This window comes from Pelodiscus sinensis, chromosome 2, assembly GCF_052426305.1.
Source record: "Pelodiscus sinensis isolate ZL-2025 chromosome 2, ASM5242630v1, whole genome shotgun sequence".
Taxonomy (NCBI): Eukaryota; Metazoa; Chordata; order Testudines; family Trionychidae; genus Pelodiscus; species Pelodiscus sinensis.
The window spans coordinates 159,319,411-159,334,212 of NC_143053.1; the positions used below are offsets into that span (position 1 = coordinate 159,319,411).

At 41.3% G+C, this 14,802-nt stretch overlaps 1 protein-coding gene and 1 long non-coding RNA gene across 10 annotated transcripts in view; both read right to left on the minus strand.

Moving 5' to 3' along the window:
• Nucleotides 1–14,802, minus strand: part of IKZF1 (IKAROS family zinc finger 1) — a 102,702-nt gene that overhangs the window by 36,796 nt on the left and 51,104 nt on the right. The window lies entirely within an intron of this gene.
• LOC149525363 (uncharacterized) overlaps nt 3,791–14,802 on the minus strand; it is a 34,650-nt gene continuing 23,638 nt past the window's right edge. The window contains exon 3 of the long non-coding RNA XR_016348913.1: nt 3,791–14,498. This is a non-coding gene — a long non-coding RNA (uncharacterized LOC149525363). The remainder of the gene's footprint in view (nt 14,499–14,802) is intronic.

The following is a 14,802-nucleotide window of genomic DNA, read 5'->3' on the forward strand; positions in this document are numbered from 1 at the left end:
CCTAGCCCTTCTAATTCAGTAAAGCCATTACTCTTTTAATTAAAATATGCTTAAATTTGGTTAGAGACAATCTTGAAAGCTCCTGAACAGTTGGGCTTGATTCATCACAGTGATACTTCATTTTTACATTGATGCAATGCCACTGAATTACACCACCAAAACACTGGACTAATGTGGTGGTGAATCAGGCTACAGATACACAGGAGGTTAAATCACAAGCCACGTTCATTGTGATGAATGCATATATTGGTCCCAATGAGACTGAGTTACCAAGTCTTCGAATTAATTATGTGATGAATGCCGAAAGCCAATTGCAGGAGATTTTTAAGAGATCATTATATTATGAGAGCCATCTATCTAATGTACATCTCCTACAATCCTCCAGCTTCCTCTCATGATTTCTCATGTGTCCAAAGCCCCTCTGTATCCTAACCACATACCAAATCCTTCATCTGCCTAACCCTGACTATTTCCACAATACAGGAAGGTAATATCAGTCTGCTGTACATTGGAAACTCGAATAAAGTTTAAAATTCTGTTTAAAATCAAAATATATGAGCAAGGCTAATGCACTGATTATTCTACTACTAGTCACACGTGTTTCAGTAAAGCCTCCATTTTTATATGGAAAAGATGTTGCTGCAAGATTTCTAGTCTGCTGCACCAGAGTTCTGCAGAAATCCAGGAAGCTAGCGGCAGAAGTTACAGACCCAACTTCCTGTGCAGTGCCTTACCACGACTAACATGTATCTACAGCATAGTAAGTATTAAGTCTGTCAGATGATAGGGTTCTGATTTGTATTTCTTGGTGTGTGTGCGTGCAGAGTGCTGTTCAGGATTCTTGTTGGTTTGGAGAAGGAAATCATGGCTTTCGCTACACAGACACCATTTCATACTGTTACAGTGAAGAAGGAGCTGAGAGAGAGGCTGGGTTATTTTTGGCTCCTCAAGGAAAGGATTTGGGCCAAGATACTCAAAGATATTCAAGTTCCTAACTCATCCCCATGATCTCCTGGGAGGAGCAAAGCAAGATGGAGTGAGAATTGAGGGGCTTTGTCATAAAGATCTGACAGCTGGGAAGAAGTGGGAGAAACCACAATGGGTTGCTTGGGAAGCAGAATGTTCTAATTGGCTGGTAGAGGATTTGGCAGTTGAGTAGAGTGTTCTGTCACAGAAAGGGAAAGGAAACATCACCCTTACCCTCCTCCTTCATTTATTTCTCTCCTTCTCTTCCCCCATCCAAGCCATGAAGCTACAGAATCACAACAGGCACAGTGCCTCAGCACTAAGCATCCTTACTGTGCAAGCTACTTGCTTTATAAGGAACCGACTCAGAAATCTTGACTCGATATTCATGAGATGCGGTCTAATTTAATAGGCAGAAATCTGAGGCAAAAAGCATTCTGATTGAACAATGAAAAAGCCTTTGCTGAAATACTGTCAGGTGAGATAAACAGGACATTTGTCAGAGAGCTTAACTGACTTCTAGTGAAACAGTAAATCCTGCTCTTTATATACTGTGACTGTCTCAATTCAGTAAACACCTCTTTTACCACACACTAGTTTCTAGTCTATCTCAAGACTCTTTATGCAACACACAAATATAGAAAGCTACTTTTTTTTTGGCTAGGAAAAGGAACTGCTTTTTTCTATACTATCTTCTCTCTGGGTGTTTGTGCATCAATTCTTACAACAGCTTGACTCTAGCCTAAAAATACAAGGTAAACTTTTCAAGAAACCCTAGGTGACTTAGGAGTCTAGGAGCCTAAAGAGTCACTGAAAATCAAAGGGTCTTATGGGCCATTAATTCAAAACTATTTGGGAGAGTTAGGGAGAATTATTCAATGGAAATTAGGCACCTATCTGCATCTTTGTACCTAAATAGATTTGAAAATCTAGCACAAAATATTCAAGTAACTTTTGAAAATGGGACTAAGCCTCCTAAATCACTTAAGAACATGGCGGAATTTTTTACCTTATTCTCTTCAGCTGGCATTTTCCAAAGAGTTTATGACTGTAGGGCCAGATTTGCAATGGTATTTAAGTGCCTAAAGATGCAGACAGATACCTAGTGAGATACTCAAAAGCATGTAAGCAAGTTAGATGCTTAACCTGCACTGATTTCAATAGGATTTAAGTGCTTTCCTTGCTTAGGCCCTTTTGAAAATCCCACTAGGGAATCTTCATAATCAAGGGTATGTTTATAGTGCAATTAAAACCCCACAGCTGGCCCATCACTGGAGCTTGGCATAGGTGGTGTTTAAGTGCAGTGTAGACATTGGACTTGGGTTGCAGTCCAGATTCTGCTTTCACCTATCAGGATCCTAGAAATCAGCAGCAAAGGAAAGGCCCTTCTGAGTATTTGGATTAATTTTTGTGAATGCTTGTTTTGTTTTAATGTGAATGGGTGTGTCTAGACTGGCAAGATTTTGCACAAAAGCAATTGCCACTTGAATTTGTGCAAGAGCACTGACTTTGTAATGTACAAAATCAGTGCTTCTTGTGCAAATAGTTTCACGCTCCTGCTCAGGAAAAAGCCCTCTTGTGCAAAAATACTTGCTCAAGAGGGCCAGTGTAGACAGGGAAGAACTGTTTTACGCAAAAAAGCCCCGATGGCTAAAATGACGATCAGGGCTTTCTTGAGCAAAACCATGTCTAGATTGGCACGGACGCTTTTCCGCAAAAAGTGCTTTTGCGCAAAAGCGTCCGTGCCAATCTAGATGCTCTTTTCCGCAAATGCTTTAACGGAAAAACTTTTCCGTTAAAAGCATTTGCGGAAAATCATGCTAGTCTAGACGCAGCCATATTGTAAAGGAAGTTGGAAGAATTCTGCTGCTATCAATTGATGTTTTAAAGATAGCTTTAAAGTACAGCATGGTTTTATAGGAAGGGTAATATAACTGTTCGAGCAGTAGACAGATGAAAGCTGCAATGAGAGCCAATTGATTTGAATACTGGATTTAAATGTTGTGCTGAAGAGAATAAAATCTGTAATACCATCCCTGCTAGCAAATTACAGACAACATTGCTAAAAGACAGAAACAGATTATTATTTATTATTTTAAAAATAAACAGGAAAATCAACCCAAGCTTTGAGACAACACATGGAATCAGATTTTATTCTCATTTACACTAATAAAAGTCTGCCTGCATATATGATTTTCAGTAATCCCCACGTATTTTTTTTATAAAGACTTTTAAATAAAATCAGACATAGTGGGTTTTGGGGGAATTGTTTTTAAGTGGGGAGTTTTTGACTCACATTGTGATGCAAATTAACCACCTGAAGTAACAATCCCTTAGTCTGTGACATCACAATTAGTTGCCATGAAAACAATGTTGCTGTCACCAAGGGCATGTCTACGCCAGGAAATTATTTTGAAATAACTTATTTTGAAATAACAACTCCCAAAATACTATTTTGAAATAGCATGTCCACACTGTGGGGGGGCCTCAAAATTAGTCTAAGGCAAGCTCTGTTATTATGGACATGCTACCTTGACTTAGGGTACGTCTACACTTGCTCCCTAGTTCGAACTAGGGATGCAAATGTAGCCGACCGAAATTGCTAATGAAGTGAGGATTTAAATATCCCACGCTTCATTAGCATAATCTCGCCCGCGCGATATTCCACTCGCCATCTGATTCAAACCAGGAAGCACACTCCGGGACGTGTTAGTTCGAATCAAACCCCTTGGTTCAAACTAACGTTACTCCTCAAAAAGTAACGTTAGTTCGAACCAAGGAGTTTGATTTGAACTAACACGTCCTGGAGCACACTTCCTGGTTTGAATCAGCTAGCGAGCGGAATAGCACGCGGGCGAGATTATGCTAATGAAGTGCAGGATATTTAAATCCCCGCTTCATTCGCAATTCTGGTCGGCTACATTTGCATCTCTAGTTCGAACAAGGGAGGAAGTGTAGACGTACCCCTAGAGCCCCAAGAAACACTGGGGAGTAATTTGAATGACTCTGGGGAGTAGTTATTTCGAAAGAGCAGCAGTGGAGCATCCAAACTAATGCTATTTCAAAACCTCTATTTTGAAATAAGCATTATTCCTCGTGGAAAGCAGGAGTTATTATTTCGAAATAACCAGCCCATTATGTCATTTCATTATTTGGTACTGTGGATACTCCACTGGTTATTTCGAAATAAGTATAGACCAAGGCAAAGAGGAGTAGTGCAATAGGTGAGGAAGAAGCAGTTGGGTTTATGAATGCCTCAAAAATATTCTGAGTATTCAAGACCAACAGGAGGAAACTGTTCTCAGAAATACAAGACATACAGGCAAGGCGTTTCTCCACAGAAGATCTCCAAAAATATACAAAATTCATGGACTCCCTTGTAAAATAATGAATAAAGTTTATTCACTAGCTTGATATTTTTATTAATAACTCTTGCCTAATCCATCCCCCCATGCCTTTTTAAAACTTTCTCTATGGAGTTCTGAAATATATTTTCAAAGGCTTGGGCAGAAGATAATAGTGAGATTAACAGCAATAATTAATAACTGCTTCCGCCATTCACTTCAAGGAGGAAGTAAAGAAATTTATGAGTTTGCTCATCTGGCCCATTTTTTATGCGGTTGGGCCATGTTACCAGTTCAAGGGACGTGATATAGGCTACCTAGACTTATCCAAACTGACTGATTCTTGAACTCCAGAAAAAAAAGGAGATGAGGCCAAATTGTTTAAAAAGTTGCCTGTGATTTTGCATGTGCAGTTGTTGTATTTGCATGTACAAATGCCTATTGGCACATGCATAAATCATATTTACTTGTGTGCAGTGTTTAATGAACGAGGTGCAGGAGCTCAAGCAATTTTGTTTACTTTCATAACTGATGCAGCAAGCCCAGAGGTGCAGAGCTACGAACCGCCAAGTGTCAAGGTGCTGGGGCTCAGCCTTGGCAAAGCCTGGCACAAATTAAATATTGTATATGTGAAATAACAATACAAAACCTAGACACCATTTAAGATTGTCTAAAACTGTGGCCCTTAAAATATATTATTCATATAGCTAAAAACTATTTTAAAAGCCCCCCAACTCAAAAAGCAACAAATTCCTTGCTACAAACCAACCTGAACAGATGCCAGTACAGTACATTCATCAAAAAATGAGTCTTAAAGGAGTTCAATGAGCCAAGGAAGAGCAGAACTAGTAAGACAAATATAAGTTTAGCTAACCCTGAAATAAATGATTAAACCTGGTGACAGAACGGGCTGACTTCCTTTCACAACCACCTGTTTGAGAGTCGTTTACCACAAATTCCAAAAGAGCAAAAAAGAGACTATGGGTGAAACTGCAGGCAGCTGCTTAGAATCTAGTTCTCAGATGGATTTTAAAAGAAAAAAAAAAAAGAAGAATTAGAGCTAAGATTCACCAGTGCTCTGAGACCCTGCAACTGCAGCAAACTGGCCATGTGGGATAAAAGATTCCTGATGCATCCTTCTGAAGTAACTCAACCATTCCTTGTACTCAAGTTCCTAGACAATCAGCCTTTGGAATAAATTTCTTCCCTACAATTTTAGCTTTTACTCAAATATATATGATTCCCAACACACAGTCTCCTGCAGATAAGCTATCTCCCACAGGACAACCACTTTTGTGAGCTCCACCCTTCTGGTGATCTGAGGCTGCCATTTCCTTCCACTGCAAACGCAAAACCTGAGCTAGTGTACATAGAAGCAGCATGTCAGTATGATAGCTAATGGGCAAAATACCCCTGCTTCCACATTCTCTTACCAGATGAAACAAGTTGCCCTTTGCTGTTTGTGTTATGCAAACAGACTGGTGTTTTATTGAGAAACTGTAATTATAACATGCAAGTCAGTGAATGTAAATGAGTGGACATAAAAAAACCCACACCTTTCTGTGGCTATGTCTAGACTTCAAGACTCTTTTGAAAGAGGCTTTTCGGAAGATACTTTCAAAAAAGCCTCTTTTGAAAAAGAGCATCTAGACTACAACCAGTACTTTCGAAAAAGCACAGTTTGCATTACATAGTGCCTTTTTTGAAAGTGCTCTTTCGAAAAAAAGGCGTTATTCCTTGTAAAATGAGGTTTTCCACGATCGAAAAAACTGCCATGTTCTTTCGATTTACTTTCAAAAGAACACGGCAGCAGTCTAGATGCAGGGGAAGTTTCTTTGAAAAAGGCCACTTGTCCTGTTCGTCCACAAAAGGGATCTCTATTCCTTTAGGCCTGTGGGATTTATGCACAGCCTCCTGTTAATATTCCATTATCCAAGAAATTCCCACCACACCACGTGGAGAAAAATGCCTAAGAAATCTGTTGCAGCAGTGTAGGTGGTCTGGTTATATCCAACAAAAGTGGGAGGGAGCTAAAAGGTGGGAACCTATTCTGCACATTCTTGATGCAACAATCAAACCTAAGGTCTTGATTCAAAATGGTACTTAGGTATATGAGTATTCCCATTTAAATCTATTAAACATGCATTCAGCTGTCAGCAAGTGAAGTATCATGCTGAATCAGGGCCTAAATAGCTAGATCCTACAGGCTTTAAAACATTTCAGTGGGCCTGATCTTCACAGTTCTGCTCTGGAGCGAAACTAGGAGTGTTGGAATTCAAGTAGTTTCTCTGGCCCTTCTCTATTAATTAGCTGCCTGTTTTATATTCACCTGAAGTATCAATAACAGTATGAGCTGTGGAAAGGAGAAAAGCTTTATTAGACAGAGACATTTATCAAGTGCCATTTATAAGTGCTAACTGACCTGAACTTTATAAGAGAGAAGGTGGGAGAGGCAGTAACTTTTATTGGACCAATGTCCTTTGGTAGTAGAGAGAAGCTTTCACGTTTATGCAGAGTGCTTCCTCTGGTCTGGGAAAGGCACACAGAGTGTCACAGATGAATACAAGATTGAACGCATAGCTTAGGACAGTGTTTCTCAAACTGTGCTCCACGGAGCCCCAGGGATCTGCAAGACATATCCAGGGGCTCCTCGAGGTTGACAAACTGGAAACATCGATAAGTACAACATATACAATCAATGGACCGCTGGGGCTCCGCATACATTTTTACACATGTAAAGGACTCCGGAGCCCAAAAAGTATGAGACCCGCTGGCTTAGGACAAGTAATTAGCACATATTCTAAGGAACCATTCAGGATGAGATTTCTAAAGCTTGGACAATATACTATAGAGTTTGGTAGACTAAAGGCAGGTTACATCGACCTAAAGATGACAGTTTCTACACTAGAATGCTGCTGGTGCTGAAGTAAGTGCCCCCCTACATTGACATAGCCACTCCAGGTCCATGAGAGATACAGCACTTATGCCAGTGTAGTTAGTGCGTATAGTAGACATTGGCATGCAGGATGACAGTTCCCAAAATGGGACTGATAGCTGGAGCCCTCTGGCACAGGCTCTGACAGCTGCGGGGGGACAGATATGAGCTGTACATGTATAGTTGAGACTGTCAGCCTCAGGGCTGCTGGGGACCAGTTGTCAGTGCCCCACAATGCTCCAGTCAGTGGAAGTGCTCCGCGTCGGGATGTGCACCGCCAACAAATGGAGCTTAGGGTGAATGTGAATGACCACTCTAATTACTGCAGTAGCTGTATACTGACTTAACTTAAATCAACTTAATTTTGTAGTGTAAACATAATGCACCCCTGAAGAGGTACTAGTTAGGTTGTTAGAAGTATTAGCTACACTAGGGGTTAGATTGATTTAGCTACATTGCTCAGAGGGGTGAATTTTTAACATCCCTGAGCAGCACAGCTGGGTTGGCCTAATTTATAACTGCAGCTCGTGCCTAATGCTAACAATGACCTCTCCTGATAGGGGAGGCATCAACTCTGTGTCATATCTTTCCTTAAAGAAGATGTATCAGTGTTAAGCTGCACTCTAGGATGTGCTGTGTTAACAACATCAAAATCTACTGCCTTCCTGTGAGTGGACTCCACTTTCTGATTTAGGTGTGACAATATCAGAGAATTTTAAGGTGAGCGATATGCAATCATAAAGAAAGACTGTAGCAGTGTGATAAAAGGGCTGACTAATGAAGAACCAGTATTTGGAGAAGAGGAGAGGTTTACTGAGGTAAGGAATTAATGGGGGAAGAGAGGCAGTGAAAACTACTGACCCTGAGAGACAAGTGGGTTCACAAATGAGCATTCTAGTAATATGGGTAAAAGCTCACTGCTAAGTTACAAGAATAGACCACAAAGGAGAGACTCCCAGCTGAAAGGTGGTCACAATGAGGTGGGGATCCAGAAACACAGCTAGTGGGTGGGTTGGTGGTCAGGTATCTATAAGTGAAGTGAAGCATACTTAGGGAAGGAATTTAAGACCACTGGGGGAAAAAAAAACCTCTGTAAAATCCCTGTACATGCTGAATACATTATGAATGGTCATTTATAAGATTAATATGATTTAGGTGTGAAGAGATCACACCTAAAGACACTGTATTCATTACTCTGCAAAAAAGAATGTAAATATTTTCATTGATCAACCTTGATGAACAATTTACATGTCTATAGCGACTTCTATTGAACAATACAACTGATTTGTTTAAATAACATCACTACTAAGCAAACTCCTTTTTCTCCTCTGTCGGCAGAATACCAGCTCAGTGCAGAATCATTACCAGAGATTCTTCAGCTAACGTACTATATATTAAGAGACTGTTGATGGTTCCCTAGCTGTCTTAACGGTTGATAGGCCTAAAATGAGATCTCCCAGCCACACTTTGGTTTGTGTTTGTGTGTGTGTGTACAAATCATATCATCCCTTTCGGTTGCCATTTGTTCTGCTCTTGAGAACAGATCAAAGGTTGAAATAGACAAGCATCTTGTCACCCCATCTTTTGTAGGCACATCACTGAACAGAGAAACTGACTTTTTATAATGTCCTAGTCCTCATTTTGTAGAAATGATCAACCCCCTTCCCAGGCTTAGATCAACTGGGAAAATAATTCTGAGATTGGTTAAGTATCAGGTTTATCATGATTTGTCTATGCTGAAGTAAAATCCTGAATCCACGGCAGTGAGTTTCAGATCAACTGACTGGGTGGGGTTTGTGGGGTTCATGCTATGGGGTTCATTCTGAAAACAGCAGTGCAGAAGTTCCTGCTTCAGCTGGAGACCTTGCTCTGAGATCAGGCAAGGACTTCACCCAGGAGCTGAGACTTGCTGTTGTGGGTTTGGAGTTTTTTGCACCATAGACAAGCCCTTAGAGATGGCAGCATACCTTTATCTTGTTAGAAGTCTTTATCTGATTCTTTTGATGCTTTTTCTTTTCAGATTTTAGAACCAATACAGAATTCTGATAATAATTTGCCAAATCACCAGTGCAGCCAACAGTTGTGATGACATCTACATGTTTGGGGAGGACACTTAAGACTATTGCACAGAAATCTTGTATCAGTTTTTTGGATCTTACTGATAGTGACAGACCTTGAGCAAGTGTCTTTACAAAATGATTTCTTTCCCCTTTTGAATTGCAGCTAATTGTTTGCAAATGTGGGGATCATATATCTGATATTGTGGTCAAGGAAAATGTCCAGTATGTGCTAAAAGTAACTGGATGTTTTGAAAAGTAATGTAAGAACCTCAAATGGCTCACAAGTTTGGACCAGGCTGAAAATGTCTTAAACCATCTACATTAGTCCCATTCTTTTAAAGTCTCTTTTTTTACCTCACTCTCTGATCCACTTTTCCACAACTCTAACTTCTTTATCCTCATTTTAGGAAAAAATAGATCCTTTTTCCTTTCCATGGACACAGTCAGATCCCAAATATTATTGGGACTGGGGGAAGGGGAGGAAGTCTCAGAAGTAATTTTCTCTTCTGTGCTGCAGCCAACCAAATATTGCTTATTGCAGGCTTCCCTTGTGTCTGAGATATCTCAGAACACAATGCTAAAACAAATCTACAATTTGTGGGAGTTTAAGGTAACAGATGACCGAGCAGGGATTGCTAAAAGTCCTCTAATCCCCAGTGACAACATTAAAAAAAAAAGACAGAGGTTCAGAAATGCCAGCCATCTGCCTCAACAGCTAAGGGAACTTAATGAGATCAGTGGTGAAAGGGGACAGTTCAAATAGCGAAGGAGGGAAACATTTGTTTAGGGAGGCTCAATAGGTGTCTCTGGCACCTATTGGCAGTTGAGGGGGAGTAATATTGAGCAGTATTTCTCAGCTCCCAGGATTCACCTGGAGCGGGGCCACATGATGCCTCTTTTGGCTCTGCTCCAGCATCTGCACCCTACCCACTCAAATTAGGAACAGGAACCCAATCTGAAAGATGTTGCATGTCTAGCTAATCTCCCATTTGGGGGATCAGAAGGTTTTTTTTTCTTTCGTGAGCTAACTGGCAGAGAACTAAGGAGTTCTTCACCTTTCTTGCAGCACCTTCAAGTCTCTGTGGATTAAGCTGGGATGTGCTTGGTACCTAGCTGAAAAGATAGTTCATCACAACTTGGGAGTCAGCTTCCAGTGTAAAAATGAGATGAGATGATTGCCTTGTTTTTGTGGGCTGAGGTCCCTACCGTTCTATACCTTGTATGTGACTCACAGGTTGTATGTGTGTGGTGGTGATAGGACCCAGAACCAGGAGAGTCCTAGGGGGCTGAGGACAGCCTATCAAGTTATGGGTTTTATGGTAGAAGCCCTATAACCCCCACTCTTTAAATACCTGCTATAGAGAAACATGGGTGATGGGCAGGGATTGTTTCTCTTCTGGGTTTAAGTTTAATAAAACTTGCAGCCTGCCACTTAAAATCCACCCCATGTGTCTGTCCTCATTTCATCACTGTGTCCACATCAAAGGGGGTTCTTGAACTGCAGGGGACATTATACTGATTTGTGACAAAAAGGAAGAGGGACTTACAAGTCAGTAACCACTTTAGGGGAGATGAACTTTTACAACCTAAGCAGTGATTGACATAAAATAGCTTTGAGATTTGGGCCTGTTCTAAACTTTCCCTCAAGCTATTAGTACTGAAATTAGATTTATACTTTTAGAATGTGTTGGTCTCTTTTACTTAGCTGTGCTATTAAGTAATGTCAATATATGATGTAATTTTATTTTAACTATACAATGCTGCCTTAGCACTGAATTCTGTTTCTTTTATTCCAGGCTATACAAAACCCTCAGTTTGGCACCATGGACCTGAGGTTTCTGTTTAAAGGGTTCACTACTGCCTCAGATATTTGCGAGTACAGTATCTACTGTATGTTACTGGAAAAAGCTGGTGCTCAAAGAAAACTGTTGTCACCGTATTAGACACCAGTAGTTTACCATCAAATTGTCCAAGCTGATGATTTGAAGTGGCAATTTTTAATTTGAACTTTTTGAGCCGGATTCTGATGTCACTGATACCAGTTTGACTCCACTGACACCAACTCCAGAATTATACTGGTACAAATGAGATCAGAATCAAGTCTCTTCACACCTGATGTAAGGTGGTATAACAACTGAAGTCTGCCCTGTAATTCTGAATACCTCTCATGTGCATGTGAAAGACAGCATAGGATTGGCCAGGCATAATGAATAATATTGTACTTTCACAGATGCCAATGTCAGTATAAGAGTAATACGATTAAAGTCGGTGGAATTCCACTAATGTACAAATAGTGTGAAAGGGATATCAGACCTAGTGTGAGCAATGTTGGGACAAGCCTTCCTGTTCTACTCTTCAAATGCATGTCAGTCATTACTTCCTAGCTAATCAATTCCTGAACCCCTCTTGAGATAAGATAGACAGTCACACTAAACAAGACACTCATTCTCACTTTTGAGCTAAGGCCTCAACCCAGTTTCCACTGAAGTCAATGCTAAGGATTATGCCTACTTCAGTGGAAGCTGAAGTGAGTCCTAAATAAGATTCTGAATTCAGGATTCTCGATGTCAAAGGCTAGTGTGCTAAACCCTGAAACTTAGTCCTGATTTAGAAACAGAAAAATATCAGCACTACTTTTAGGGTGGCGAACAGACCAGGAGAGCATAGTGCTCAGTGGTGATCACTCTATTATGCAGCAAATTTTACTTTTAATACTGTCTAGGAGTTGCTGAGGTCATGCCCTTACTATATATGATAACTAACAAAGCATTCATTATTTTCAGAGTGCCAGCATCTTTAATTATAATGATTTGTCTCTACCCACAAGAGAGGTTAACTTAGGCACTAAAAACAACTCTCAACCAGCAAGAAACCTCCAGAACAGAATCCATTTGATACACTGGCCCTCATAAATGCCAAATTTAATAGCTTCATAGATTTTTTAAGGCCAGAAGGGATCAATTATGATCTGGTTTGTCCTCCTCCATAACACAGGACATAGAATTTCACCCAGTAAGTTCTGCATCAAGACCATAATTTCTGATTGAACCATTGTATCTTTTAGAAAGCCACTCAGCCTTGAGTTAGAAGCTCCTAGTGATTGAATATCTACTACAGCCCTAAGTAAGTTATTCCAGTGGTTAATTACCATCGCTGATAAAAATCTGCACTTTATTTCTAGTCTGAATTTTTCTGATGTCAGCTTTCATTCCTTTGGACAGGCCCAATACATTTTTTTTTTGCTCACCTATTCCTGTAACAAAAATAATTTTAAAAGTGACTAGTGATTTTAGGTGCCTCCACTTTTGGGTGCCCACTTTTAAGGGCCCTGGTTTTCAGAAAGCCTGTGTGCTCACCTGTGCCCTTTTAAGGTATCTCAAGTTCAGCACCCAAAAACATCCACCAAAAATCATCACTTTTGAAAATTGTGGCCATGTCCCTTTTATATGTGAATGTGCACACATGCATTCTAGTAGCTTCTCACATATGTCTGGTCTATCCAAACCAACAGGTGGCCTGTGGAAAGCTAAAATATATTCTGAGACAAGTTACCCTGACTTTTGCAACAGACTAAAACATCTGCAGGCTGCAGCAGTTTCATTCCACATTCAAAACTGGAGGGAGTCTAATGAATTAAATATGAAAATGAGTCATCTAATCAGCACAGCAGCCCCTGTGTTATTTACTCAGTCTTAATTTCAGTTTACTTCATGCTTGTTTTTAACTTACTGTAGATTTTTGGTCTGGCAACACAGAACTGCACCATATACGATCTCTAGGTTTTATGGAGGTGTGTGTAGAGTACAGGTATAAATAGCAGTGTGGACAGTGAGGCATCATGGGTGAGTAGAGAAAGCAGAGCGCCCTACAGGCTTTAAGCACCAGGGTGTGCAGGCGACACAGCTGTCTACATGCCCAAGCACTGCCTCCCAAGTCTACCTTGCTATTTATAAGAAGTGCAGTGTCTTGCTGCCTCCTTGCTGACAGAGCTTTCACACCTCTGCCTGAACTGAGAGGTAGTAGGGAAAGGCTCCAGGCCAGGCTTTCCCTGCTACTTCTCCACTCACTGAGCCTTTCACTGTGGAGTATAGCGACTTGTGCAGTGCCTGTGCTTTACATGCTGCTGTAGGTGGACCCATAGTCACAGAAGTTGTCAGAGGGCAAGCTGGAGGGCTTGTCAGTTGGGTTGTGGTTAGTTGGTATTTTCAGCACCTGGGGAGGAGTAGAAGGCACCTTGGGACTGTGGGATACACACAGTAGATGAGTTCTTCGGCTAATACAATCAGCAGGGAAACAGTTAATGTGCATTGTCCTCTTTAGGTGTCAGAGTTCATAACCAGAGCTTTTTTCAGGCATTGCTTCCAATTTTGCAGCTGCAGGAGCCTCCATCTGATCAATGTCCCTTGCTGAACAGCCTGGAGTACAAGCTGGTTTGTGGGGCAGAAGGTACGTGTTTTAAACACAGCATTGACTTTCAATGGGGCTTAGGCTTCTAAACCAACAACAGGAGCTTTTGAAAATCCCACCCAGAGAATGCTATGGAACTTGAGTCCCTAGGGAGTTAGGATGTCTCTTCTGCTGCTGCAGCCATAGCTGAGGCATATCACAGCTTCCCCCTTGTCGGGGTTGACAGGAAACCTCCAGCTGCTGTTCCGCTAACTGCTCCCACAAACATACCCAGCAGTCTGGACATGTTACCTATTTCCTCTCACCCCACATTGTATGTCTCTTTAGCTGCCCCCCTCCTCTCTGTGGGTCATGCAACAAAAGTTTGGACCAAGTCCTACACAAGTTCTCAGGCCTCGTATCCAGGCAGCCCAGTTGAAAGACTTCAGAAAGCCTCTATGTGCTTCCTGAAAATGCCTTTCTGAAGTGGCTGAGGGCAGTACACATCTCTTGAGACAAGCCAACTATCTCGGAAGACCACACTGCACCACTGACATTCATCACACTTTTGAAGGGTTTGCTTCCCAAAGAAGAGGTCTGGTTCCATACTTCCATATTTAAGGAGAAAAGCACAGATTCTGCAGCAAATTCTGTGGCCAAGAAATCACTTAATGCAGAGGCCCCTGATCACAGCAAAGCCTAGAGAGTGGCATTATTCATTAAAATATAGTACAAGAGTTGCACACAGCTTTGTGAGTCTCTCAGCTGCCTGGTAAATTAAGCAGTACTGAAAGTGTTAGGGTATGTCTACACTACCCCCCTAGTTCGAACTAGGGGGGGTAATGTAGTCATACGGAGTTGCAAATGAAGCCCGGGATTTGAATTTCCTGGGCTTCATTTGCATAAAGCCGGCCGGCGCCATTTTTAAATGCCGGCTAGGTCGGACCCCGTGCCACGCGGCTACACGCGGCACGGGGTCCGACCTAGCCGGCATTTAAAAATGGCGCCGGCCGGCTTTATGCAAATGAAGCCCGGGAAATTCAAATCCCGGGCTTCATTTGCAACTCCGTATGACTACATTACCCCCCCTAGTTCGAACTAGGGGGGTAGT